Raw genomic sequence first — 25628 nt, forward strand, 5'->3', positions numbered from 1 at the left:
TCCCTCAGATATCTCTCATTTCCTACAGTGTTCTACTCAAGTGTCATATTCTAAGGTAGAACAACTTGCAATTACGGGAATTTAGGGATCTGAAGCTGGAATTTTTCAAGAGTAGGTGAAAGCAAAGCCAAAGAAATAGGAAACAGAACTGTAGAAACAAGGGCTAAAGATGAAAAATAAATGGATAGTACTTGTGTATTTTTTCCAAGAGCTTCCGAATCTATTGCTTCCTTTTGTCCATACAAGTACACTGCAAGTTAGAGGGGCAAATAAACAAAGTGGGTCATGCAGAGTTAATGAATTATATAATACCACAGAGAGAATTAATAGTGGATTAGAGAATTTGAACATGAGACCCTTGGCAACCGGTTCAAGTTCTTTTAGACCAAGTGGTGTAAATAAAGACAGGTGGGGAGAGGGGAGGAGGGAGAAGAACAACAGACAGAACTTGTATGTGGAAAGAATAGTTTGCATCTCCCAGAACAGTGACATAAAGGAGCCATAGATTGTCACATACTTTGGTCGTAAGCTTATTTTCATGCAGCACAAAATAAACTTCAGCATGTTTTTCAAAGTGCAAAACTGTTTGCTTGTAGGAGAAAGCATTAGTATGAACTTTCTGGAGGTAACTTTCTGATTTTAAAATTCCTAAAATCAGAATTTTAAGCACTAAAAGTCTTACATTTTGATTACCATATCAGTTACTGTTCTTTGGACTGTAAGTTGAGCTGTAACTAATGAAAAACAGTGATCAAACTGCTTTAGAAATGAGGAAATGTATTGACTCACATAACTAGATGTGAAAAGGTTGAGCAAGTTGCTATATTGACTTAGTCCAGTGGTTCTGCTTCCGTTCCCTGTGCCTTCCCATATTTGAGCTTACTCATCAGACAGAATAAGGAGTCCTTGGTATAATAGAAATGTTCAAAAATAGAGGATTGATCAAAGTATGATGGAATACTATACATCTATAAAAATGTGTTAGCGTTCTTTAAAGAACTGAAAATATGATTCCAATATACCATTAAATAAAAAAAAAGCATATTTCAAAGAAATATGTTCAGCATGATTTTGTTTTAGTTGGGAAAAACATGCTATACTTTTATAGAAAGAACTAGACAGATATATATTGAAATGTTAACAGTTGTAAATTACAACTGAGCAATGGGAAAAAGGGACACTTTTTCTTCTTTTGACATTGTTATTTTCTAAATTTTCTACAATAAGCACATATTGTGAGAAAAATAGAAGTTATTATTTTAAAGTCATGTCATGATATTTGAGAGTTTGATACATAAATTTAATTATAAATTTTCCTCTTTTTTGGTCTAGTACTTCTTAACCATTGCTGCTCCAGGGGTTGGAGGTCAATGTGACATAGCTCGAGTCAACTTACCATGTGGAAAACTGTCCTGCTGGGCTGCTAGACGAACTACCACAGCCATCTGAGCAGATTTTATAAAAATAAGACTCTTAGAAAGCCTCAAGTTAGGGTTATTCTGAAAATAAACTAAGTTATTTACAGATAATCTAGGCAGTAAACTACCAGGTAAGAGATGAGATTCTTTCAGAGCTACTCATGAATTTACATTTAATGAAATTAACCATTGTGGGGGACTGGTCTTGGCCACGTCAAGATATGTCTCTTTGGCATGAGGATTATTTGGGACAGGGAAAGAGGCTCTGAGGAGTGGAACTTGCTTGCCTTTTGTCAAGAGACGTTTACATTGTAAAGGAAATCTCCATCTATAAAGATATCTCCCTCTCTGTACCGGGAAGAAAGGGGATGACTTTATCTCTAGAAACTCTTAATCAATACCAAAGGCAAGGACTTAAATCTGCATAATAATCTTATTCCTGTTTCTGGTAATCTCCTGTAACTGACTCCCCCCGCCCCCAACATCCTCCTTTGTCATTAGCGGGATATGACATTTAAGGTGGTGGCTTCCACCATTTTGGCAAGTTGCTCAGCTTGCCTGTCCTCTCCCATGTATACAGCTTATAAAGCTTTGTTTAGTTTTCCCCTGCTGTTCTGTCTCATGTGAATTTAATTCGTTCTCCGGCCAGATGAACCCAGAGCAGGTAGAGGAAAGTCTTCCTCCCCTACACCAGCATGTGTTAAAACTCACAATGCAACTGGCACTGGGTAAGGATCTTTACAAATATCCTTTGATTAGATGCTATTAACTCCATTGTACTGATGAAGAATCAGAGGCTAAAGAGGTTATGTAATATGACACAGTCCACACAGGTGGTAAAACTGGGATTTGAGCTCAGGCCTACTTACTGCACTCTGGGCCTTTCATAAGGCCTCACGTTGTTTCCAGTCAAGCTATTTGGAGCACCTTCATTTTACAATCCTCACTCATCTCAGGAAACACTGTTTTTCATCACACATAAGACTCTACCATTCCGTGGATATGTTTTGGAAAAAAACAGACACAGAAAATTTTGTTAATAAAAACATTACATGTGCTCAAATTTAAACATTGAACATAAAAATTTTTCCCCAAAACAACTTCATTAGACATATGTCCTCCCAAATGGACTAGCACTCATGAACACACTGGAATATAAGATCTGCCTTTCAACAACATGTATTATTTCCACATCAGCAAAACATGAATAACCCCTTGTAGAGAATTATTTTCCTGGGCTAAATTACGACCACATGATTAGGCCTTCCAATCAATTCCATACCACAGATATTAACAATTAGGAAAGAGCCTGTGGATAGGCTGGAATCAAAGTTTCAAGCTGAGGAATGAGCAGTGGGCTTAGGATATAGAGGAATAGTGAAACTAAGAAAAATTCATTAGGGGCTGGCCCCAAGGCTTAGTGGTTAAGTTTGGCGCCCTTTGCTTTGGTGGCCTGGGTTGTTTGGTTTGGATCCCAGGTGCAGACCTATACCACTCATCAGCCATGCTGTGGCAGCATCCCACATACAAAATAGAGGAAGATTGGCACAGATGTTAGCTCATGGCTATTTTTTCTCAAATAAAAAGAGGAAGATTGACAACGGATGTTAGCTCAGGGCAAATCTTCCTCAACAACAACAACAAAATAAACAAATAAAAGGATTAAGCTGTATAAAAATTTTTTTAATAAAAAAAGAAAAATACATTATATTGGTCTTTGATATCCCTCTTCTTTTATGTGTCATATGAAGAAATTTCTGGCAGTTTACTATTCCAAAATAAGTTACCCTGTGGTAGTGTTATAGTCTATAGCATTTACGAGAGAGAAGAAGAAAAATCAGTGCAAATGTCCTTCACACACTTTCATTATTTATAACAATACTTCACTATAGATTGCTTCTAACAGAGTTAAATACCTTATGTACTAATTTTTCTCTGGGAAAAAGCCAATTTACACAAATATATAAAAATCCATATAATGAAAATGAATTCTAGTCACTGAGTACTTCCTCATATAGAAATATAATCTACCATATATTCCTCTAATATACAATATCATGTCACTGGAATATAATTGCAATATAGTCATTACAATACTCAGCTGACTATGCTCCCAGGTGCTGGCCCATCCGTTTTTCTCCTTGGTTCAAAAATGATTCGCTCATTTAACGATAGAAATTGATATATATTTTTAGCACCTCATCTCTGTGATTTCACTCTTGGATCTGACTTTTTTAAAAAATGTATTTCCAAGTAGGAAATAAAGCAAGGGATTTTCTCTCCTCTTCTAAGGCTCATGCTTGCTGTGGTGATGCTTTCATCTAGTGTAAGTCAGGTTAAACCTGTATGAGATTTTACAAATAAGTGACATATCACAGTAAGCTCTTTGGTGGCAGACTTGTCCTGCTATATGATATACAAAAACTTTGTCCTTTAACCCACAGAATGGAAGCCAGCAGACTCACAGCTGCATGTAGAGCAAAAGCTCTCTGCCCGTGGGAATGAGTAGGAGAGTCAGTATCTCCTACAAGAGAAATAACTACAGAGTATAGTCTCATTCATGCCTTCGGAGGACGTGCTGCCTGACAGCCATGCAATTCTTCCTAGCAGAGGAGGCCCAGGATATTATTTGAATGCTACAGGACAATATCCATTTGTGATCCCCACAAGAAGGCAAAAGCTTAGTTGCTCAAGATCAATAAAATAGACAAAAATCTCAAAAATAAAGCCACATGTTTCTTCCCAGTAGAGTTTAGAATCTTGGAAGGAATCTCTGTAACAAGTTTATATAGCCTCTCACCTAAGAAAAACTTGTTTTGCAGATACCTGCCCTCTCCCTCCCAGATTATTTATAAAGACCCCCTTATCCCTCACACAAAGACACCCCCAGCAAGGAGTTTCCTCTTTGCGCTTTGGACTCTAACCTCCTCCTTGACTTGGCACCTGCCCTCCTCTGCAACCACATTCCTTGCTAATCATCTTTCAATACTCAGTTAAGAATTACCTCCTCTCTGAATCATTTCCAGCTCCATTCTCTGTTCAGAAAATTCAATCACTCCCTTTTTTTTATTCCCTCATTCTGTCCAGTGTATCATCTATCCAGGGCACCACAACACCTACAATAATATTGCATTTATTTATTTACATATGTGACTATCCCTATTAAACTGGAATCCCTTTAAGAACAATAATTATATTTAAATCATTGATATATACAAAATATCATGGTGATTCTATCACTTGGTGTGTAATATTTGCTCAACAGACGTTTGATAAATAAGTGAAAACATGAATGATAGATAAGTGAGAGAAAGGTGAGGTTAGAGAAATTAAGAAACTTGCCCAAGGTCTCACAGATAGGGCGTGGAGTCAGAATTGGAAACAAGGTGACTCCACCTGTCTGATTCAAAACTCACATCCTTTCCACTATATCCAACAGATATAAAAGTTCTTTTCTCTACATCAAAAGGATTGCTCAGTTCATTAAAGATTTTAACATTAAGGAATTTCCCGCACTACCCACGTTCGACAGCCTCCTCCTTCACTCTCTCTCCACCCTCAGGACAGCCTTGTTAAGTCACAGTTAGTGACACCAATTTAAAGAGGGCACGGACAAAGGAAATGGGCCTGAGGAACCCCGCTCCACAATCTCTCTCAAGCAGCCTTCCCACGATTCATAGAACCTTGAGCACTCAGAACTCCACTCCCCCTGGTCCCTCACGTCTGTTCTACTGCTCAGAGTGCTACTTTATCACTTCCCTTCTCCAGCACCCTAGGAAGCATCCAAATCTCCTTGGCACTGATTCCCACTCAGTTCTCCTTCCCCAGTCTGTCCTCAGTGGTCCATTTTCCTGATGTTGTCTCAAGCTCAGCCCAGCCCATTGGGAGCGTCAGGTTTCAGAGAGCCTCACTCTGAGGTAGGTTCAGAGCCATGGGGGCTAAGGGCGTTTATAGAGTTCTTTCCTTCTTCTTTTTTCCAGTAACATTTGAAACATCATTTTGCTGTGCTAGTACCCACAACAATCTATCTATTCCTCCTTTTAAACCAAAATTTAAATGAAAAAAATAAAGGTTGCATTTTAAAATCATCTATATTCAATACTTATAACAGAACAAAGCTAATTCATAAATATGCAAAAGAACTAAAAGTGGTTCAAATGAGGCTTTGCCTGTGATCTTTCCCTCCCCCATCATTTGACACCCAAAGGAGAAGCTACCCAATCCTGATGTTTACAGAATGACATCCATCACACAGGTAATTACTCATCCATCTTAATGCTTCCTTTTAAGTTTGCCTGTAAGAAGTCTGTGATCTCCCAAGTCAAGGGCTTCAGTAAAATCAATAAAACCTCGTCCTATCAGGCCACCAGCCAGATCATTTTCCACCTTTTAACAAGGCAGTGGTTATTAAATGCCTTGTTTGAAAACCCAAGTGGGGTCATCAGACTTTCATGATGAGAATAATCCATCAATTGTACATGTGCTATCTTTTCAGTGTATTTGATATAAGTGATAAAGTAGGTAATGGCCTATGGTTTTTCAATATCTGAACATGTTCTCCTTTTTACATTGGAGTTGCAATATAGCAAAGGGAATTTCATGACTGGAGGAAGCTTGTTAAGAGAGAAAGATATTTCACTGTGTTATTTCAGAAAATGCATACGATATGCTGTTGGCTCTAACTTTAAGAGCTGGGCTCCAAGCTGTCAGTGCCTTCCTTAGTCCTTAACCCAGCTATTCAACGACCAGAGATTCTGAATCCATAAACTTACAGTAAGATATAACTTATCATAATGGCTCATCCTATGCTTTTTCATTAGTTGAATTCTTATTCTGAATTTGTAGGAGGGATTAGAGATTCAGGATCATAAAAATTAAATGTCAATTGATATTGGACTCTTCTTCAATGCCAAATAATCTTAAAACAACAACAGCAAAAAACGAATACACTTTTTGTGGGTGTCTATGAAAATAGATCTGTCTGTGAATACCCTTCTGGCGTCATATTTGCTGAAAGCTTGTCTTCTGATACTGGCAGACATTGTTATGAATGATAAAAACAATCCATAAAATGACAAATGGAAGCTCCTTCTCTCTTTTGTTCATATCTGTTTGATTTGGTTGGGAAACCATGTTTGGATTATGCATTTTTCCACTTAAAATATAATCCTTTCTATTGTTTCACATTAATAATGGAATTAAAAGGACACTATCCCCAAACATTTGCTGCGTTATTGTAAATTTACAGAATTAATTAAAAAATTGAATTCAAATTTTAATCTATGACAATTTCCAGTAAGGTATGATTATGGGACATTCTACTGACTAAAAATGACTATTAAGCCAGCACTCTTGCAGTTTATCAGGACAATAATAATTGACATAGTGATAAAAATTCTGAGAAACAGCATGGCTCTGAAGCATCTTCACAATTACTAAAGGAAGATTAAATATATAGTTTTATTGTTAAATATATTTTTTACTCTGAGACTTTGAAATTAGGCAAACCTCAAATGGTTTGTCTGGTTATCCCAATTTACCAGATCATTTAATCTCCCCAAACTCTTCATTTACAGAATATAAGAACATAACAGACAGTAAGCTGTTCTTGGTTTTACTGTTACCTCAGAAATAAGCTCTGGCATCCAAGCCAAAAGGAATGAGGCTGGCAGAGTCAATGAAGACATGGATGCGCTTTGCATCTCCTCCTTACTCCCGTTCTCTTTAGCTTTTGTTGGAATTTATTTAGAGAGAAAATGAATTAGGGGAAGAAATTAAATGGATCAGCTTCAGCCAGCTTACATTCTCCTTTTTACAATGAGAATAATAATAGAAGGAAAAATAATGGTTAGGAGGGTAATATGAATAATCACAAGCCTTTCATTTATAAATTTAGGGTTGTTTCACAAAATGCCTGTGTTATTTTGTGGGATGAGCGGCATGGTGGTGGAGAGCACCAGCTGGCTCAAATCCCTGCTCTGCCAATTGATATATGACCTGGACAAGTTATGTAATGTTCTCTCCCTCAATTTCTTCATCTATAAAATAGGATTAATAACAGTTGCATCATAAGGTTGATGCAAGGATAAAGAAGTTAATGTTTAAGAAAACTGCCAAGATTCCAGTGCTGTCTGCATAATAATTATGTGCATTTTCTTATGTAATCTGCACACTCCCTAAGAGTTACAGTTGTTATTTCTATTTTGTCAGTGAGGAAACTGAGGCTTAGCAAAGTTAAGTGACTTGCCTGAGGCCACTTGCCTAATTAAGTGGGAGTTTGGATCACGCACTTTACACTATTGGTACAGTGCGTGGGATATATTTACTCTGCCGCTCCATCACAACAGCCTTCTTCAGTTCCTTCTCACACGCTTTCCTTTTGCACCTGCAAAGGAAGTCTGTTTGCACCTGCTGGTCCCTCTGCCTGCAATGTACTCCCCTCCTCTCACTGCCTCCCTAACTTCTACATATTCTCCAGATCTCAAATCAGGAGTCACTTCCTCAGAAGAGTCCTTGTAGATCAAACGCTTCATAATAAGTTCCCATAACACAAGTCCCTCTACAGCAGAATGCTGTGCTGTTTTAAGTTTTACAGTTCTTTGTATGACTACAAACTACAGATGTGACTAAGAACTGTCTTCTTCACCAGACTGTAAGTTTCACAGACAGGCCTTATGTCAGTATCTGCTCACCACTGTATCCTTAGCACCTAGTACTCTTCCTGGCATGAAGGAGGTGCGTGGTAATATTTTTCAGAGAATTGTGAATGAGTGAGTATACCAAGCATGTAATACATTTTGTCTCTTATTTCTACCCACTTGTTTGCACATGAAGAAACTAACCTCGGTCAGGTTAAGTAAGCTGCCCAAGGTCACCCAGCTGATGTGTTCTAAATTAGACTCAAACTGAAGCCCTCAGACTTTTTGCAAGGCTCTCACCATCATACTCAACTTTTTAAAAACTGAATATTAAATTTAGATGTTATGATAGAATAATGGCTCCCCAAAGATGCCCATGTTCTAATCTCCAGAACCAGTGAATTTGTTACCTGACATGGCAAAACAGATTTTGCAGATGTGATTAAGGATCTTGAGATGGGGAGATTATCCTGGATTATCCAGAGAGGACCAATGTAATCACAAGGTTCTTGTAAGAGGAAGGCAGGAGTATCAAAGTCAGGGAAGGAGATGAGATGACAGAAGGAGAAGTCAGAATAATGCCATTACTGTGAGGATGCCATAAGCCAAGGAATGCAGACAACTTCTAGAAGATAGAAAAGGAAATGAATGTGTTCTCCCTAGAGTCTCCAGAAGGAATCATTCCTTCCCACACCTTCCTTGTTTTTAGCCTTATAAGACCTATTTTCAAACTTCTGACTTCCAGAACTTTATGATAATCAATTTGTGTTGTATTGTTTTGGGCCACTGTGTCTGTGGTAATTTGTTCACAGTAGCAACAGGAGACTAATGTAGATGTTAATGACCTCAGGTTCATTGATGAGTTTGCCCACATGATGAAGTAATTATGAAGTGCTGTTGATGTTATACTGTAAGATCAAGCTCGATGGACAGACATAAACAACACATGATAAAGGACCATTTGTTGAACTCGGTCTGCACAGTTAGTTACTTGAGCCGGGTATTTCAAACAAACAAACAAATCTATTGTTTAGTCTTTACCTCCAAATAATCTAAATTTAAAGAAGGCAAATTTCATGGAAAATTAATCTCTCTTCTTTGGGTTCTGAGATAACGCAATATATTTGGAAAAGTCCCTGACCAAAAGCCAGAAACGTTGATTTGAGACCCACTCACCACTTTTGAGCTTTGTGACACCAGGCTGTGCGCTTGCCCTCCCTTTCTCCATCCTAATAGAGGAACTGAGAAGCAGATCCTGAAGCTACCTCCCAAATCTACCATTCTGTGACCCTATCGTATTGTTACTTGGCCTGAGAGACTTCATCCCTTTAATTAAGAATGTTTGCTATATTCTAATCTGCTCCTCCCACCATGCCTCTCCCCTCGATTCTTCTTACATATTTCCCCACACTGAAATCTAAAATTCATTCTACAGGCATGCACACCATTTGCAGTTCATGAAAATTACAGAGTTGAGAGTTGAAGCTGCCGTATGTCATTTGTGTATGAATCCAGAATTGTCACTAAACTGAGTATTAGAATATGGCTCAACTCTAAGTCTGCCCCTAAGGTGTGGTAAAATTCTGCATGAGTCAAGAACCTTCTCATTAATAAACTCTCTGCCCTAACTCATAGGGATATTAAAAATAAATAATAAAATAAAGTACCTTAAAGCATGATTTTTAAAAGTTCACGATTGTTTCAATGCAATAAACATAACCTATCTCTTAGATTGCTTTTTGTGTTTATCATTTTAAAGACTCAGACAAGAGAATAAGAGACGTGAGAGAAAGCCATCCGAAGGAAGGAATAGGGAGGAGGGTTGAAAATAAATCCTTGGCTTTTTCTCAACTGGAGACCTGTAAACATAAAGAGATTTAGAACAATCAAAGTCAGAGATGCTACTGGCATCACCACATGCCTGCTGACAGTCAGATAATTTTGCTAATATACTCAGTGGAACTTAAAAAATTGAAAAATCTATTCCCTGTATATTGTAATGGCTCAAGCAATGAAAAATTTATATTAGTATTGATAATGACATCCTTGGAACAAGAAAGGAGCAGAGACTGAAAGAGCATTGTATTTTTAAACATCACACCAGGCATCATTTCTGGAAAGACACAGTTCCTGTCCTAACTAGTGCTTCAGTGGCTTCTCTTCATTGAGCAATAAATAGAGTGAAGAATATTGGTAAATTATAGACGATAAAATAAAATGACCTTCTTCCCAAATAGACGTTTTTCAAGATGCTATATTTCTATATATCACCCAAGCAACATTATTAATGCATAGGGATATTTATAGCTTTTTATACATTATAGAATTGAATTATGGTTGGCTCTGAAATGGAGTACCTAAAAGACCTGTTTCACGGCTCTTTCTAGGACTAGAGCTCACTGTAGAAGCTCTCTCAGGGACATCATCAGCAAGAAGACTCTGATCTATTGAGAAGCACCAATCTGCCGGACATATTCTTGTGTCTCTTGATGGATCCAGAAGGAGCGACCTCAGTTTTGAGGTTCTCTACACAATCATATAGGCTTGTAGGGAAGGTAGGCCAGCAATTTCTGAAAAGAAAAAGTAAGTGGAAAAAGTGAGTTATTGGTGAAGGCCAAAATTATGTAATTCCTCTAGCAACAGTTAAAAAAACTGAATTTTTTCACCTTCCTGAATCCAAATATTTATTGAGTTCATTGGCTAGGCTAATATTTACTGAGGTTCTATAATAGGCCAATATATACTAACAGGGTGAACTATAAAGGCAGGGTAGGAATGGGGTTATGAAAACAGAGAGTAAGTGGTTTGCTGTGGTAGCCAGCCTTCAAGACGACCCACGATCCATGATGAGCATGCCTCTGGGTATTCACACCCCTATATAGTCCTTCACACATTGAATCAGAGTTGGCTGTGTGACCAATGTAATATGGTGGGAGTAATAGTATGTTACTTCTGTAGCTAGATCATGAAAAACATTGCTGCTTCAGCCTTGATCTTTTGAATGGCATATTACAGGAGAAGTCAGCCACCATGGTGTAAGGACACCCAACATCCATGTGGAGAGATCCACATGGAGAGCAGCAGAAGCCCCCAGCTGGCAGCCAGGACCATCTGCCAGAAATGTGAAATGAGCAACCTTGGAAGTGACTCTTCCACCCCAATCAAGCCTTCAGATAACTGCAGCCTCAGCCAACATCTGATTGCAACTTTAGGAGAGTCACTTAGTGAGGATTGCCCAATGCAGACACTCCTGAATTCCAGACCCACAGAAACCGTGCAAGAAATTAAGTCATTATTGTTCTTCTAAGTCTTTAAGTTTTGGTGTTATTTGTTATACAGAAATAGGTAACTAATTCTTTCAAATGGATGGCATGTATTTAAATTTGACCTAAGAGGCAGTCTAACATAGTAGTTAAAAACAGAGTTTTTGGAGTTAGGTCTGGGTTTGAATCCTAGCTAGGTGATTCTGCAAATTATTTCACCTCTCTAGACTTCAGTGTTCTATTCTGAAAAATATAGATTGTAATAGTACCTACCTAGTATTTTGCCCTAGATCACACATAGCTGGACTACATGACTTCTAAGATCCATTCCAACTCTAAAATTCTGGAAGACAGAAGACATATATATATATATATCAAAAAATAAAATAGACACTATTCATCTTTACATACTTCAGGCTGCTTTTGAGTAAAATCTTTCTTGATATCAATTGGGATCATATTATCTAAAAGCTCCCTGATTTTATTTTATTTTATTTTTTTTATTTTAAAGATTGGCACCTGAGCTAACAACTATTGCCAATCTTTTTTTTTTTATTCTTCCCAAAGCACCCCCTCCCGCCGCTCCCCCCCGCCCCCCCCCCCCCCCCCCCCGCAGTACATAGTTATATATTCTACCTGTGAGTGCCTCTGGTTGTGCTATGTGGAACAGCGCCTCAGCTTGGCCTGACGAGTGGTGCCACATCCACGCCCAGGATCCTAACTGGTGAAACCCTGGGCCATGGAAGCAGAGCATGCGAACTTAACAATTCTGCCACTGGGCCGACCCCAAAAGCTCCCTGTTTTTAGAAGAACTGGTCCCAGATGAAAGTCGTATGATAAAAGCTACTGAATTGTAATCAAGTTCTATTGCAGCAAATTAATCTTTGTGCAAAAGCTGGAAAGTATTTCATGAACCAGAAACCAAGGAGAAAGCTTTATTATAACCTAGTAGTGAGCTGACCTTTTATACTCCAGGGACTGGGAAAAGTAATCAATCCATGGGTGTTTACTACCGGAAAAACTCAGGCTTAGAGGGGAGAAGCTGAGCCCCAGGGAGGCAATGCCGCAAGTCTGTCAACTTCCTGATAGAGCTGCTGGCCTGGACCCAGAACTCCACCAACCTTCTAGCAATTGAGGCTGTGTTTTGACTTACAAAAGCAAAACAAAACAAAAAGCTTTATTAAACCAGTCTTTTGTTATTGAGACCTGAAAATTCACTAGGTTACAAGTATTTTTTTTTTTTAAATATGCTCGTTTAAAATGATATTTCATTTTTGTTTTTCTCTTGTTTGCTTTTCCCATTCTGCTCTCCCTGCAGTTTCTGGTAATCATGAGAACCTTGGACATTATCATTCCACACACTCTCTTTCCATTTTTTGCCAATTCCAATTTGTTCTGAGTCCTGCAATAAATGAAATAAATAATAAATGAAAAGGCCAGAGGCAACAGCACCATCACCCTGCATACCCAGGGGAGAAACCAGAGGTTGTAGAGAGCTCTCTGCAGAGAAGATGGAAAACAATGTCTCAGGGGCCCAATTATTTACTGTAGCTGCTGAAATGAGATGATTTATGTTGGTGACAAGGCTGTTCTGGAAGTACAAACCGACTGGTATAAATTTAGATCTATTATGAAAAAAAAATGATCCTTGGACCAAAAAGAGCCCAACTTAAAAAGAAATTAAATGACTGTGGATTGTACATATACATACTGCACTTTATATGTATAGACAGGTATTTGTTCTTTAATGATTGCTGGCTATTCTGATATATTTAATTGGTGGAGGTTCAAGAAGTTAAGAATATAAACATTTTGTGTCTCAAATTCATAAGGTCACATAAAATAATTTGAGTTAGGCCATAGGTGGAAGAGGATGGACTTTTAATTGAGGACTAGCTTTAATTTTCCAGTACATTATATGAATACCAAAGCATTTAATTGGCCAAGACCTTGGTAGAGAAACAGGCAAGGGTTAAACTCACTAGATTAAGATCAGGCTTTGGTTACTTGAAAACAATACCCTACAAGGTCACATGCTGAAATGAAAAATTCAAAATGTCAAATAGCAATGCTGGTTCCATTGGACAAGCATCAAGAGGAAATTCATTAAAGCCCTGGGAGAGTCCAAAGCACAAAATTCCCAGGCCTTAAAGAGTCATTGAGAAAGAGGAGCCAGTAGTATGCTAAAGCTTAGAGGATTAAGCTTCGTGGAGATAGTAAAGTTTTTTGAAAGTGTACACGATCAGTTAAAGATAAGTGAGCAGATGTATTATGTGAATGTATGTATTATCATTCATAAATATAATGTTCCACTGTATATCATCTATATTATAAAACGCATGCAAAAATAAAAACTTAGAAAGTGACAATAAATAAATATAATTATATGTTCCTTTATATTCTTCCAATACCTCACCACTGGTAACAGCAATGTCACCAAGATTTAGAGATAAGGTTGAAGGTTGTAGAAATAGGATCAGGATCCAGTGGGAGACAAGAAATAGGAGGCATCAGGGACTGCAGACATTTGAGATTTGCCTGCCCAGCACCTAATGCTCAAGAAAATAGTGAGTGGAAATTGAGGAATCAGTGTAATTTCTCACCCCTCCAAATAATACTTTATTCCTTTCCTTGTGACTATCAAGGACTGTACCTGCATGGAGATATCATCCTGATTTGCCCTCACTCCACCACTCCTTGGACTCCACCTCCCTGCTATCCACATGGCAGCTGGGAGGTCAAATGCTAATTTGAACAAAGAGATGAAAGTCAACTAGCCCCTACTTTGATTGTGGCAGTAACAAGACTGATAGCAGGATTTTCTCAGAGACTGTCTGCTCTTCTGTGGAGAGTGGCTCTCAGGCTTGAATAACCTACACAAAATAATTATTTAAAGTGCAGATGTCTGAACTCTACCCCTCTCCCTGGAAATTCTGCTTTGGTTGGTCTGCAGTGGGCCTGGAATTCTGCATTTTACAATTTCCAGATGATGCTGAGGCAGGTGACTGGCAGCAGCCATAAGGAAGAGGCTAGACTTCTGGATCCTGAACCCTTAGGCATCCTTGGCCTAATCTCCCTCCCTCCATAGCCGTTCTTCTGAAAACAGTAGATCTGAAGATGGCGACTTTGAGGAACAGTCAGAGACCCTCCAGGGAGAGGTCAGACAAGGTGGAGTTGAGTAGATCCACCTGTCCATCTTTCACATAAAGATCCACAGATGCCCTCTGACACTATTCACAGATAAATGCATATACATGGTCCATCAGAGTCTTAAAATCAATCAGCATATTTAATATCAAAATATTCCCTCCACTCATTCCCAGTTTTCTACCCACACCACATCCACTATGATCAAGGAGAAAAGAACAAATTTAAGGACCTTAATAATTGAATTTAATTTTGCACATAGAGACATTCTTTTTGGTGTTGCTTTGGCTTTAAAAAATAGAATAAGTATAACCATATAATTTTGTCCAGAAAGAGGAGGAAATGCTGAAAACAAATGCAACATATCCTGTCTTGCCTCCATGAAAACACCCATCACTAAATTTTAAATATCTGTTTCCTTTCCTAGATTATAAGATCCTTGAGGGCAGGGGTCAAATCTGTCTTGTTCACTCTGTTAGTCCCAATAACTAGAACAATGCCTAGCCGATATGCAAGAGAAGTTCAGGAAATATTCTCTATTGAATAAATTGTTCATTCAGGCACATTAGAATGTCATGTAAATAATTTCACAACTCACAAATGGAAACAGCTATTCTAAAATCCTACTGCTCTGCCAAACAAATCCAGGCCTCTCAGGACTAAGGCCAAGCGACTTGACTCATTCCTTATATACTGGGTGTCCTTCTTCCAAATATGTTCACACCATGACAGCAAAGCATGCTCCCCTGATGTTACGTGCATGTGTCCTGGATCTGGCACAGGGACCATACTCTGAGGTGTCCCATACATGTGTTACATGAATCACAGCCAATGTAATGTAGTTCCTCTGAGAAATGAATGATCTGCTTATTTTCATGACCTGTTTTATGCGTACTTGGCAGCTTGAAGTTGCAGTATCAACCTTGTTCAACATCTGAAGAAAATACCTTAATTCACAGATTCTGCAAACACTGAATTAACCACAGTGTGTTAGATGACTATGAGGATAAATGAAGGGGAACTAAAGGACATAAATATAAAAGCAAAAGTGTATATGATATTCCATGACAGGTATACTAGGATAGAACAAGTGCTATAATAAACAATCCCAAATTTCATTGGCCTTGCACGATATACGATAACACCTCGCTCATGCAAAATCCGGGGCAGATATTTCTAGTTAGGTTTCCTAGAGAGTTCTCCTCTAAGTGTGCCCCAGGGACCTAAGCTCTTTCCATCTCCTGACACTCTTGTCTTCAACACAGGGTCCCCATGAAAGGGAAAGTCAGAGAGTAAAAGATCAAGCAAGAGAGATTTTTATAGGCCAGTTCTGGAAGTAGCAGATATCAGCAAGGATAATGGGAAATAGAGTTTAGCAATGGACCCACAAGGTAAATGAAGTAGATTTGGAAATCACATAGCATTATTTCTGCCACAAGGTGTTAGCAATGTTTCTGTTTATCTCATTAGTCCATGGATTTTCCCTAAACTTAGACCATAATCAGGAAAGCACAAAGAGGCAGTATGGTATAGTAAGAAGCTACAATTACTTTATATTATACTGTTTACGATCAATTACATATCATTATTTATTAGCACTATTTTTCTCAAATCCCTAATCGTTTTATTTTCATTTCAGTTTCAAAAACCTTTCTTATGAACTTTAGCATTAATTCTTCTGGTAGCCATCCAAAATCAGGTTGGTGCTTTTTAAATGGTTATTTTACAAGAGTGATGCACTTTTTTCATTCTAATAGAGATGACCTTTACAAATTCTAAGACCTAATAATTTTAGTTAATTCAAAACAGGTGGAAAATACCTTATAGGAAGTTATTTGTTATGCACAAGATCAAGGCGAAATGTCATCACCTCTCCATAACTCTCTCTCCTTGAGGTTTCCTTTCCCAGATATAATTAATTGCCCTTCATCTGTGTTTTCACAGTACTTATATATACTCAGCATTAGAAGGAGTCATGTTATAGTATAGCCATTTGTTACATATTTGTCTTCTCCATAGACTTGAACTCCTCGGGGCTAAGGGAGGTTGAATCTTCAGGGCCTAAAGAATTGCTGGAACATCGCAAGCACAGAATAAAAGCTACCAAACCAATCAGCGGTGCTTCCTCCATCGTGTGCCTTGTAGCCCTGTGTCCACACCACCATTATAGCACTTAGAAACTTCATTGCAATTTGTTTTATGCCTTTCTATGACTGTCCAGCTACCAGATTGTGTAAATTAGGGCAGGAATAATATCTTATGTGCCAACTGCCTACCATATATTCGTCTATACATTCAAATCTCAACTTGTTCCAAAAATGATTTTATATGCTTTGTACTATATATAGTACAAGAGGATAAAAGATGGATAACTGATAAAATAATGGCTAAGGGTAAGAAAAATGACATAAAGAGTCCAAGAGTGAGAGAAGCACAGAAAATGCCTAGCAGAATATCCTATACTGTATTTGTAAAAAGTGAGCCTTAAACTTGACTCTGAGCTTTCTAATAGTCAAAACAAAAAGGGCCACATTCCCGGTTACAAAATGTAATGTCTAAAATGTTCAAGTGAACTGTTTTCTTGAGGCAGTGGTGGTTTGTCCTGGTGTTTTAAATTTTATTTCTGTTTTCAGCTACCCAGTGGGTTTTTGTTAAACCAGATGTTATAACCATGAGCTGCGTGTTTGCTGGGGTTTTACATATAAAACCAGGAATTTTTTGTTAAAGGGTGAGAGGTGAGGTTTTTCCTTCTAAACTCTAAGGTGAAGTTCCAAGAGATTCACAGAGAACAAAGGATATCCACACGTGTTACAACAGCCCTTCCAGGTATCTCTTTCTTCCCAGTCCCCTGATGTCACCAGTCCAGAAGTGAGGGCACATGGGCCCTAGAATGCCTTCAATGAAGACCAAATTAAGGTGGAAGTTATCTCTTCTACCTGGTCCAGAATGTCTATCTAATAATGGCATTTAGATATCAACCACCAACTGCAGTGTATGCCAATTCCTCTCATATGCTTGTATCAAGTTAGTCACATACAAATTACAACTTGAGGGGAACTTTTCTTTTTAATGGAAATTACAGGAAATTCTAATTTATTATGTCCTAATTGGAGCTCAGAAATCCATATTATTAAAAAACTCCCAGGTGATTCTAGTCAAGGCTATGTTTGCAAAAACCATCAACATAATCCTTGATATCAGAATATGAGTGAAATTTCCCCCAGATTTATTCCTTATGTTCCCATTTTACCAGTCACAAGTTCCATAACTTAGTACATTTGTTCCTAGAGAGACAGCTATGAGAGGTAACCCTCCCAGCCCTCATTGGTGAGATGTAGGACCCATCAATTCTATAGCTCCATCCTGGCATTTAGAGCTTTAGGAATAATTAATCCATGGGCCCTAGATTATCCAAATGAGCATCATGTGTCATATTAGTGGTAACATAAATTCTCTGGCAGAGAATGTACAATATGGTAGCAAATCACTCCAGGAACCAAAGAAACTGCTTCCATTATACAACAGCACCAGTAACAACTGACATCTATCAAGTACTGACTATGGTTAATATGGCTTAGGTGCTGTACTATGTGCTTTAAAAGACCTTTCATTTAATACCAAGAGAGCCCTATGAGCTAGATATTATCATTCTCACTTTATAGACAATAAAATTGAGGTGTGAAAGAGTAAAGTAACTTGCCCAAAGTTATACTTACAGAAAGTGGCAAAGACAGAGTTTAGACCCAGTAAGTCTGACTTCAGAGCCCATGCTCTTAACCTTCTACTATCCTGCCAGAAGCCAGGAATGACATTTTAAACTTCAAAGATACTAGAACAGAAATCCCAATCCTACTTTGGCTAAGATTTTTTTGCCTTTTACAGACTGGGAGGAAAATATTTGAAACCTTTAATCAAAGTGATGGAGTCTACTAGAATTTAGCAGACATATAATACTGAAAAGCTACACAGAAAATGCTGTGTATATCAGGATATCTTCTTCATGTATCCTCACTGGACATGTTCCAGGAGAGGAATTTTGGTTCAGACAGTGCCTTGAACATTGTATAGGCTTTTAATTCACTCTTGGTAACAAATGAATGCATGAAAGAATGAATAAATGAATGAAAGATTAGCCACAGCAAATCAACGAAGGAAAAACCAAAGAGAAGAAGGATAGGGGGAAGAGATGTGAAGTATATTTTATACTAACCAATTGCATTATATTTTCACAAAAACAATAAAAAAAATGGAATATCCATTTCATCACTCTCAACCTTCTCTGTGAGGGGAAGGATTTGGCTCATATGATTCCTAAGTTTTCTTGAATCTCATTTAAGACAGGTTCTATGTCCACTCAAATCTTGTGTCAAAGCAATTTCTAGGAAGTCTGTAATTTTTATCCCTATTTTTCATACATCATCAAGACAATTTGAAAGGGCAGTTGCAATAGTATAAACTCTTAAAACAGATTTTTAGCTCAAATACATACATATTGTCTAAGAATTGCTTTCACATAACATCAGAGAATTAAAGTTGCTAGATAAATAACGATATGAGGGACTCGTGTTAGTGGGTTTGTTTGTACTAGGACCTCTGGGCCTTGGACACAAAAAGAATCCAACAAGCCTCACACAGCACACATCCAAAGGGCATGCATTTTATTCAGCTGATGCATCTAGTTCTCAGGAATCGTAATCTGGACACGTGTGAATTTCCACATGCTGGTAACTCTAGCCTGAGGGAATACGACTACCATCCCAGAGAAAGGACCATGCATTCCAGGAGACGCCAAGGGAATGAGTATGAACGAAAGAGGACATGGAAGAAATTGCACCCGGTGAAAGTACCAGGGTATTTTGCATCGCCTTTTCTATCTCTGGGCACACTCATACCAATTCACATGCATGCACAAGCACACAAAAATACACAACTGGCGCTAGTATGGGAGAGTCTCTACAATCAGGTTGAAACCCAGGGCCATGTGAAGAATCTGAGTCTGGTGGAAGAATAGAAGCCTGGGGTACCTGTACCTAGAACGCAAAGAGCACGTTTGTCTCCTTCCACAGTAAGCATCTTGAGAGATGAATGTTGCTTATTCATTTGTATCCTGCACATATTGCATACTCCTGAGCACATAATCAGTTTTCAATACAAGTTCATTGAAAGACTGAATAAACAAATCAACAAATGAATGAACCCTAGATTAGAAATGACCACCATAAACTAGAGCCCTCATAGAATGACCATCGCAGCCTCCTGATTGCTCCTGCTGCCTGGACAGGAGCCAGAAAATACAATGCCCTCCATTACTAGAGTGCTTTAAAGTTATTAAGGAAGTTCATGTCTGTTAAACTCATTTTATCCCCACAACAACCTCTTGTCCTAGGAAGGGCAGACACCCTGACCCTAACTTTACATATTAGGGAACTGTGGGCACTGAGGAAAAGTAACTTGGCTCAGTTCACATATCAACAGAACCTATTGATAGAAATGGAGCCGAAGCCAAGGTCTAGTTATTATTCCCTGTCTGCTCCTCCCCTGGGAGATATATACATATCTATATAGAGAGAGAGAGAGAGAGAGAGAGAGAGACATATCCACACAAAATACATATAAGAGTCAATTCTCATTATTCATGGTAGTTATGTTCTATAAAGTCTCTGCAAATGCTGAATTAATCAATTAGTGAATACCGAACCATTGCTCCTAGAGATGTATATTTATATGCATATATGTATATCACATAGAACATAATCTTAAATCCTAAAAACAATTAAAATGAGCAGATTCTATTTTCTTTATTTCACAAAAGAGAAAGCAAGGCTCAGAAGTGTTGAGTGACTTCCTAAAGCTGCTCCACTAATGGGTGCCAGAGTTGGGATTCAAACCTGATCCAACCGGCCCCAGAGGCAGAGTTTCTTGCGTTACACTGCACTGCCCTTCCTGTTTCCATCCTCTAGTCCCTTCTTTATGAGAGACATGATCAGAGTGACCCCTTGTTCAACCTCAGCTGGGAACTTGTGCATGAGGGTGGCTCAAATTTTTCACACTCTGTATATGTCTGTGAATGACTGTGAAAACCCCAGGAGTACTGATTTTGAGTTACAAATAAATTTTAGTGAGTAGGTGAATTCACAAATATGTAACCCGTGAATGATGAGGATCGAGTGATATATTGTATCGTATATATCATATCATAAGAATGACCTTTCCCTTAGGTCTGGTGTCTCGACAAGGGAAAGAAGACCAGCTTTATGATAACAAGGCTGGTTCTACCAGTTTTCTACTTCTACATTCAGTCTCCAGTGTAAAAGAGAGAGGGGAATGTATTTTACACAAGGAACTCAGTTCTCTCTCAGGCTACCTCATCCTTCGGCACAGGAAGGGAAAGACCATTGCTAACAGGGTGCAAGTGCCATAGAAAAGCAAAGAAAGCACAGGCAGAAACTTCTTATTAGGAGCTTCAGAAAATACAACTATGTTGTGTGGCCATCAAGGAGGACACAGTTGACTGTGAACAGGATTTAGGCCTGCCTGATATCTAAAGGTCACAGATGCAGTAGTGCTGGACTAGCAGACAGCAGTACCCAAAGTGGGGAAAGCAGTACAGCTTCCGCATCAAGCTCTGCATCATTGACTGAGAGGAGGGATCAGGGCAGCATCTCTGAGCCAATTGCTACTATTCACTGAGTCTCTGCTCCCAGCAGGCCCTGCATTAGGCATTTTGCATGTACCAAACATTTAATTCTCACAAGAACACAGCCAGGAACAGTATTGTACTGTTTCCACAAGTGAGGAAAGCAAGTCTTAAAGAAGTCAAGTGATTTGCCCAGCGCCACTCAACCAGTCAGCAGCAAGGCCAGGTTTCAAACCTGGTGTTATCTGAAGCGAATGGCCATGTTTCCTCCATTTTGTAGATATTCAGATGCCTTCCATGTGTACTAGAGAAAAACATAGACATGGATCTAAAACTAGCTGGTAGGAGTTTCCCAGCACTAGAATTCTCTACTCCATTCAATCATGAAGCCATGTTAAGGGGCTTACTCTGAGAGAAAGGGAAATGCAATTCATCAAATTGTTGGCTTGTGTTCTTATATTAAGAAATTGGCCTTCTGAACTGAGTGTTTCAATCTATATGTTGGTAATGTGTATGCTCTAATAACTATAGATTTGTCATTCTCATTATCACAAGAGACATAATTTGTTATAAAAGACACAAACCTAAAGTTACCCAAGTCATCCTTGTTATAAAAAACATAAAAGCCTTTGGAAACGTAAAATCTTTCTTCTCACATATATTAGTCAATTTAAAAATTAAATATAAAGTAATGTTCAACTAAAGATGTTGGTGTGTTGCTGAATGCAAGACATTTGAAAAAACAATAGATTGGGATGTTTTATGATTCCCAGACATGCCTGGATTCACTCCTCTTCACCCAGGGTGCATATGGAACCCAGCCATTAACGCAAAAATAAACATGCGTGTACCACATGTTCCCAGGGCACAAAAACATTACTTCAACCCTCTCCTATCCTGCTGCCTCCTCAGTTTTTGCAGTAACAGAGATATCATTCCTTCATCTTCCAAGTTTCATGTATTGTATTTTTTAAATAATGTACAATTGATTCAATGCCTTTGAACTTCCTCTAAACAAACTAAGCACTTAGGATCATTAAGATGCTTTCAGAACACAGAGAATGTATCCCTCAAATACTCTTTGCCGCTTGCTGTAGATTGAACGTTGCCTTAGTCTCACCCAGCCTGGGTGTCAGCTCATGGCTCATTACTGTAAATTGCTAACATTAGAAATGGTGAACCATGAAGATGAATTGTGGAAAACTTATGTAAGAGGTGTTACTAGGCCATGTGTCTGTGGGGCGTGCTAGGTGTTAATGTAGAAAAATAAGATTCAAGGGTTCTGAAGACACCCATCTTCTGAATCAATAGTCACACTGCTGTGTAGGAATGTAGGATGGAATTTTTTAAAGTGGGGACCACAATCCTGATTTCTGTAACTGAAGCTGCTCCCTTTGAGACATACCTCAGTTTTGACATCATATAGAACACAGTGGGAGTGACCACAGACAGTCTAGCTGGACAAAGGTAGAAACAACTCTTAATCATTTTTAACTGAGTCCGTTGCCTTGGGCCCCTCATTTGAGGGATCCCCAGTCTGCCGTAGTGAATACCAGAGGGACAGGGATTCAGGGAGGCAGAACAAGTCAGAAAACCTAATGTAGGTTGGGATGGTTTAAAATAATACGTTAAAGTTTAAAAATAATAAGACAGTTTCCAGGGGCTGGCCTGGTGGCATAGTGGTTAAGTTCATGTGCTCTGCTTTGGCAGCCTGGAGTTGTCCTGTTCAGATGGGGTGCAGACCTATGCACCGTTTATCAAGCCATGCTGTGACAGGCGTCCCACATATAAAGTAGAGGAAGATGGGCATGGATGTTAGCTCAGGGCCAGTCTTCCTCAGCAAAAAGAAGAGGATTGGCAGTGGATGTTAGCTCAGGACTATCCTTCCTCAAAATAATAATAATAAGACAGTTTCTATAAGCAACACAAAGAAATCAAGTATGATATGTTTATCCATCATAGATTTAATTATTCTGCAGTAGGACTATTCTAACTTCTACTCACATACCTTACCCTTGTTAAACCCTTAAAAGTTGCCCTCATTGAGGTTCATCTTGATCTGATTTGCCTTTCTAAAAAAAATAAATAAAGGGGGAATAGGTAGTCTTAGAACTACTCTGTAAGTCAGCCGGTGGCTTTCAATCTTTGTTGACCCTAATGCATAATAAGAAATACATTTTACACCATGACATGGTGCACACATATAAATATATAAACAACAGTATACACACCCAGAAACGCTTAAGAAAACAATACTTTGATAAGTGATGATGACTGTAGGAATGAAGAAATGAAGGAAGAGTATAGCCAAAAAATGATATATTATGCAGTCGATAATTATATTTACCTAGAATATTTAATAATTTGGTACAATGCTGATAATAAACAATAAAATGAAATACGGGAAAACAATTGTGTATATACTGTATAACCCCAGTTTTTAATCCAATGCTACCTTGATAAATTCAGATCATTAACAAAATTTTTCTTCAAGACTCAGAAGGGAAACGAACATTCTTAAAGTAAACAGGGTCCAAATCCTATTTTCTTTACAGAAAACCAACAAAAGTGTGACTTATCACGGAAAAACATCAGACATTCTATAAAATAAAAAGGAAGTCACAATTTTCTGCTAAATTCAGACTATGTATACAATCAATTCAGATTATTCAAAGTATGAGTCTTAATTAATTAGAATAACAGCAGTAACAACTATTAAGTACCTGCATTCGGGAATACTCTTATTGCCTACCGAAAAGAAAACGAGAACTAGAGTGATTCATAATTTATGCCATGCAACTAATGAGAGATATCAAGTTACTTTACTATCTATTCATTCATTCATTCATTCATTTATCTGAGTAAACAATATTTTTGAGCCACTCTGATATGCCTGGCTGCTTAATAGGGCATAGAGATCCTAAAGATAAATAAGACAGAGATCTCATCCTCATGTAGTTCAAAACCTAGCAGATGATTCAGGCAAGTAGACACTGACATTGAATGTGATGAGTACAACACTTGAGTCAAACATAAAGGACTGTGGGGACAGGGATGCTGTGGGTGTTGAGCAAATGGGAGAAGGCTCACAGAATGGCTGACCTTGGGCTGTCTTAAAAGGTATGTGGATTTTGCAAAACAATGGAAAGAAGGACATTCCCAAGTGAGAGGATAGCCGGTTCAAATGCCCGGAGACAGAAGGGGAGACTCCCAGTTTGCGAACCCGAACCCGTATATTCCATATGACTAAAATGTAGGATACTAGAAGAGGGGGAGAATGGGAAGAGATGAAGGAAGTAGAAAAAAAAGTTTTTTATGCTATTCTAAAGAATTTGGGGTTCTCCTGAAGGCAATGGAGAACACACGAAATGTTCGGGGCTGAGAAGTAACAAATCTCATTTGTGTTTCAGAAGGATCATTCTGGGATGAGTCTGGAGGCACGCAAGGTCAGAGACAAGGAGGCTTGTTGAGGAGGTGAACTCAGGCCCGCGGACACCTGTCACTGTCAGACTGGCTCTGCCAAGAGAATCTGCAAACAGAGACCCTGCCTCAGTGAATTAAAAGTCCAATGTACAGAACCCCAAATCACCACCGATGGAGAAATGCTCTTTCTTGAGATAAATGTATTCTGCTTGCCAGCACTTTGATACAAAGAGACGTGCTGGTTTCAGAAAAATAATTAATCCTCTTTTTCTGCCACTGGGATAAACAAAGAAGAAGAAAGAAATAGATGTTATAAAAAATAAAATCCAAGGCAGATCAAAGGGGATGTGGCAGAGGATTCAACAACTGCCACCCTTAAGCAAAGAACAGTAATGAGGAAATGAGTTTTGGCAGCCCAGCCAATGGGATATTAAAGAAATTAATCCAGAAGGGATGTAATGACCTGAAAAAAATGATGAGCAACGACCAGAAGGATCAGAGGAGAGAAAAAGAGCAGACAGGTAAGAGTCATTTTCTTCTCCATCCTGCCTATTTGAAGGAGATGGGATTTAAGGTCTCAGCAAAGGAAGAAGATATGAAAAAGCAAGCCAAAGAATTGATTCGGCAAAGTCGAATCTTATTCTTCTTATTCACTTTTCTTGTTAAGGCAAAGAAGAGTATTTTAATTTACTGTCATAACAGAGGGACCAGCTATTGATGAAAGCAGATCGGTTCAAGGATAATGTTTCAGTAGACTTAGGACGCCTTTGCAGATACACTGTTTTTCCAGCTAAGGATTAGAGTTGCTTTTAAGACTCAGACCTTTAATATAAAGTACATCGATGGTTTTTATTTTTTCTTTCCAGAATGGACCTCAGTGCAACAGGGAATTAAACTGAGATCATTAAAGGCTTTCTACTTTAGAGAACATTTCTATCCAGCCTGCTAAAGGTTAGTGAGTACTGTAATAACAGACTGTTAATACTGAAGTCTCTTGAATTTATCTGATTTTTAAATGATTTTTTCCACCTTGTTAGGTATGGTCTTATTTTCTTTTAGTTCTGTGAGTTAGAAGCAGAGAAGATAATTTGGTAGTCTGAGA

At 38.4% G+C, this 25628-nt stretch overlaps 1 long non-coding RNA gene across 1 annotated transcript; it reads right to left on the reverse strand.

Annotated features, from left to right (window-relative positions):
* Nucleotides 1-10292: 10292 nt before the first annotated feature.
* On the reverse strand, nucleotides 10293-12249 carry LOC139085325 (uncharacterized). Its single transcript, XR_011543607.1, has 3 exons — nucleotides 11956-12249; nucleotides 11593-11662; nucleotides 10293-10626 (listed from the first exon to the last, which is right to left on the reverse strand). It is a non-coding gene; the product is annotated as an uncharacterized lncRNA (long non-coding RNA).
* Nucleotides 12250-25628: the final 13379 nt, after the last annotated feature.

The sequence above is a fragment of the Equus przewalskii genome, chromosome 8, assembly GCF_037783145.1.
Source record: "Equus przewalskii isolate Varuska chromosome 8, EquPr2, whole genome shotgun sequence".
In the NCBI taxonomy this organism is placed as follows: domain Eukaryota; kingdom Metazoa; phylum Chordata; class Mammalia; order Perissodactyla; family Equidae; genus Equus; species Equus przewalskii.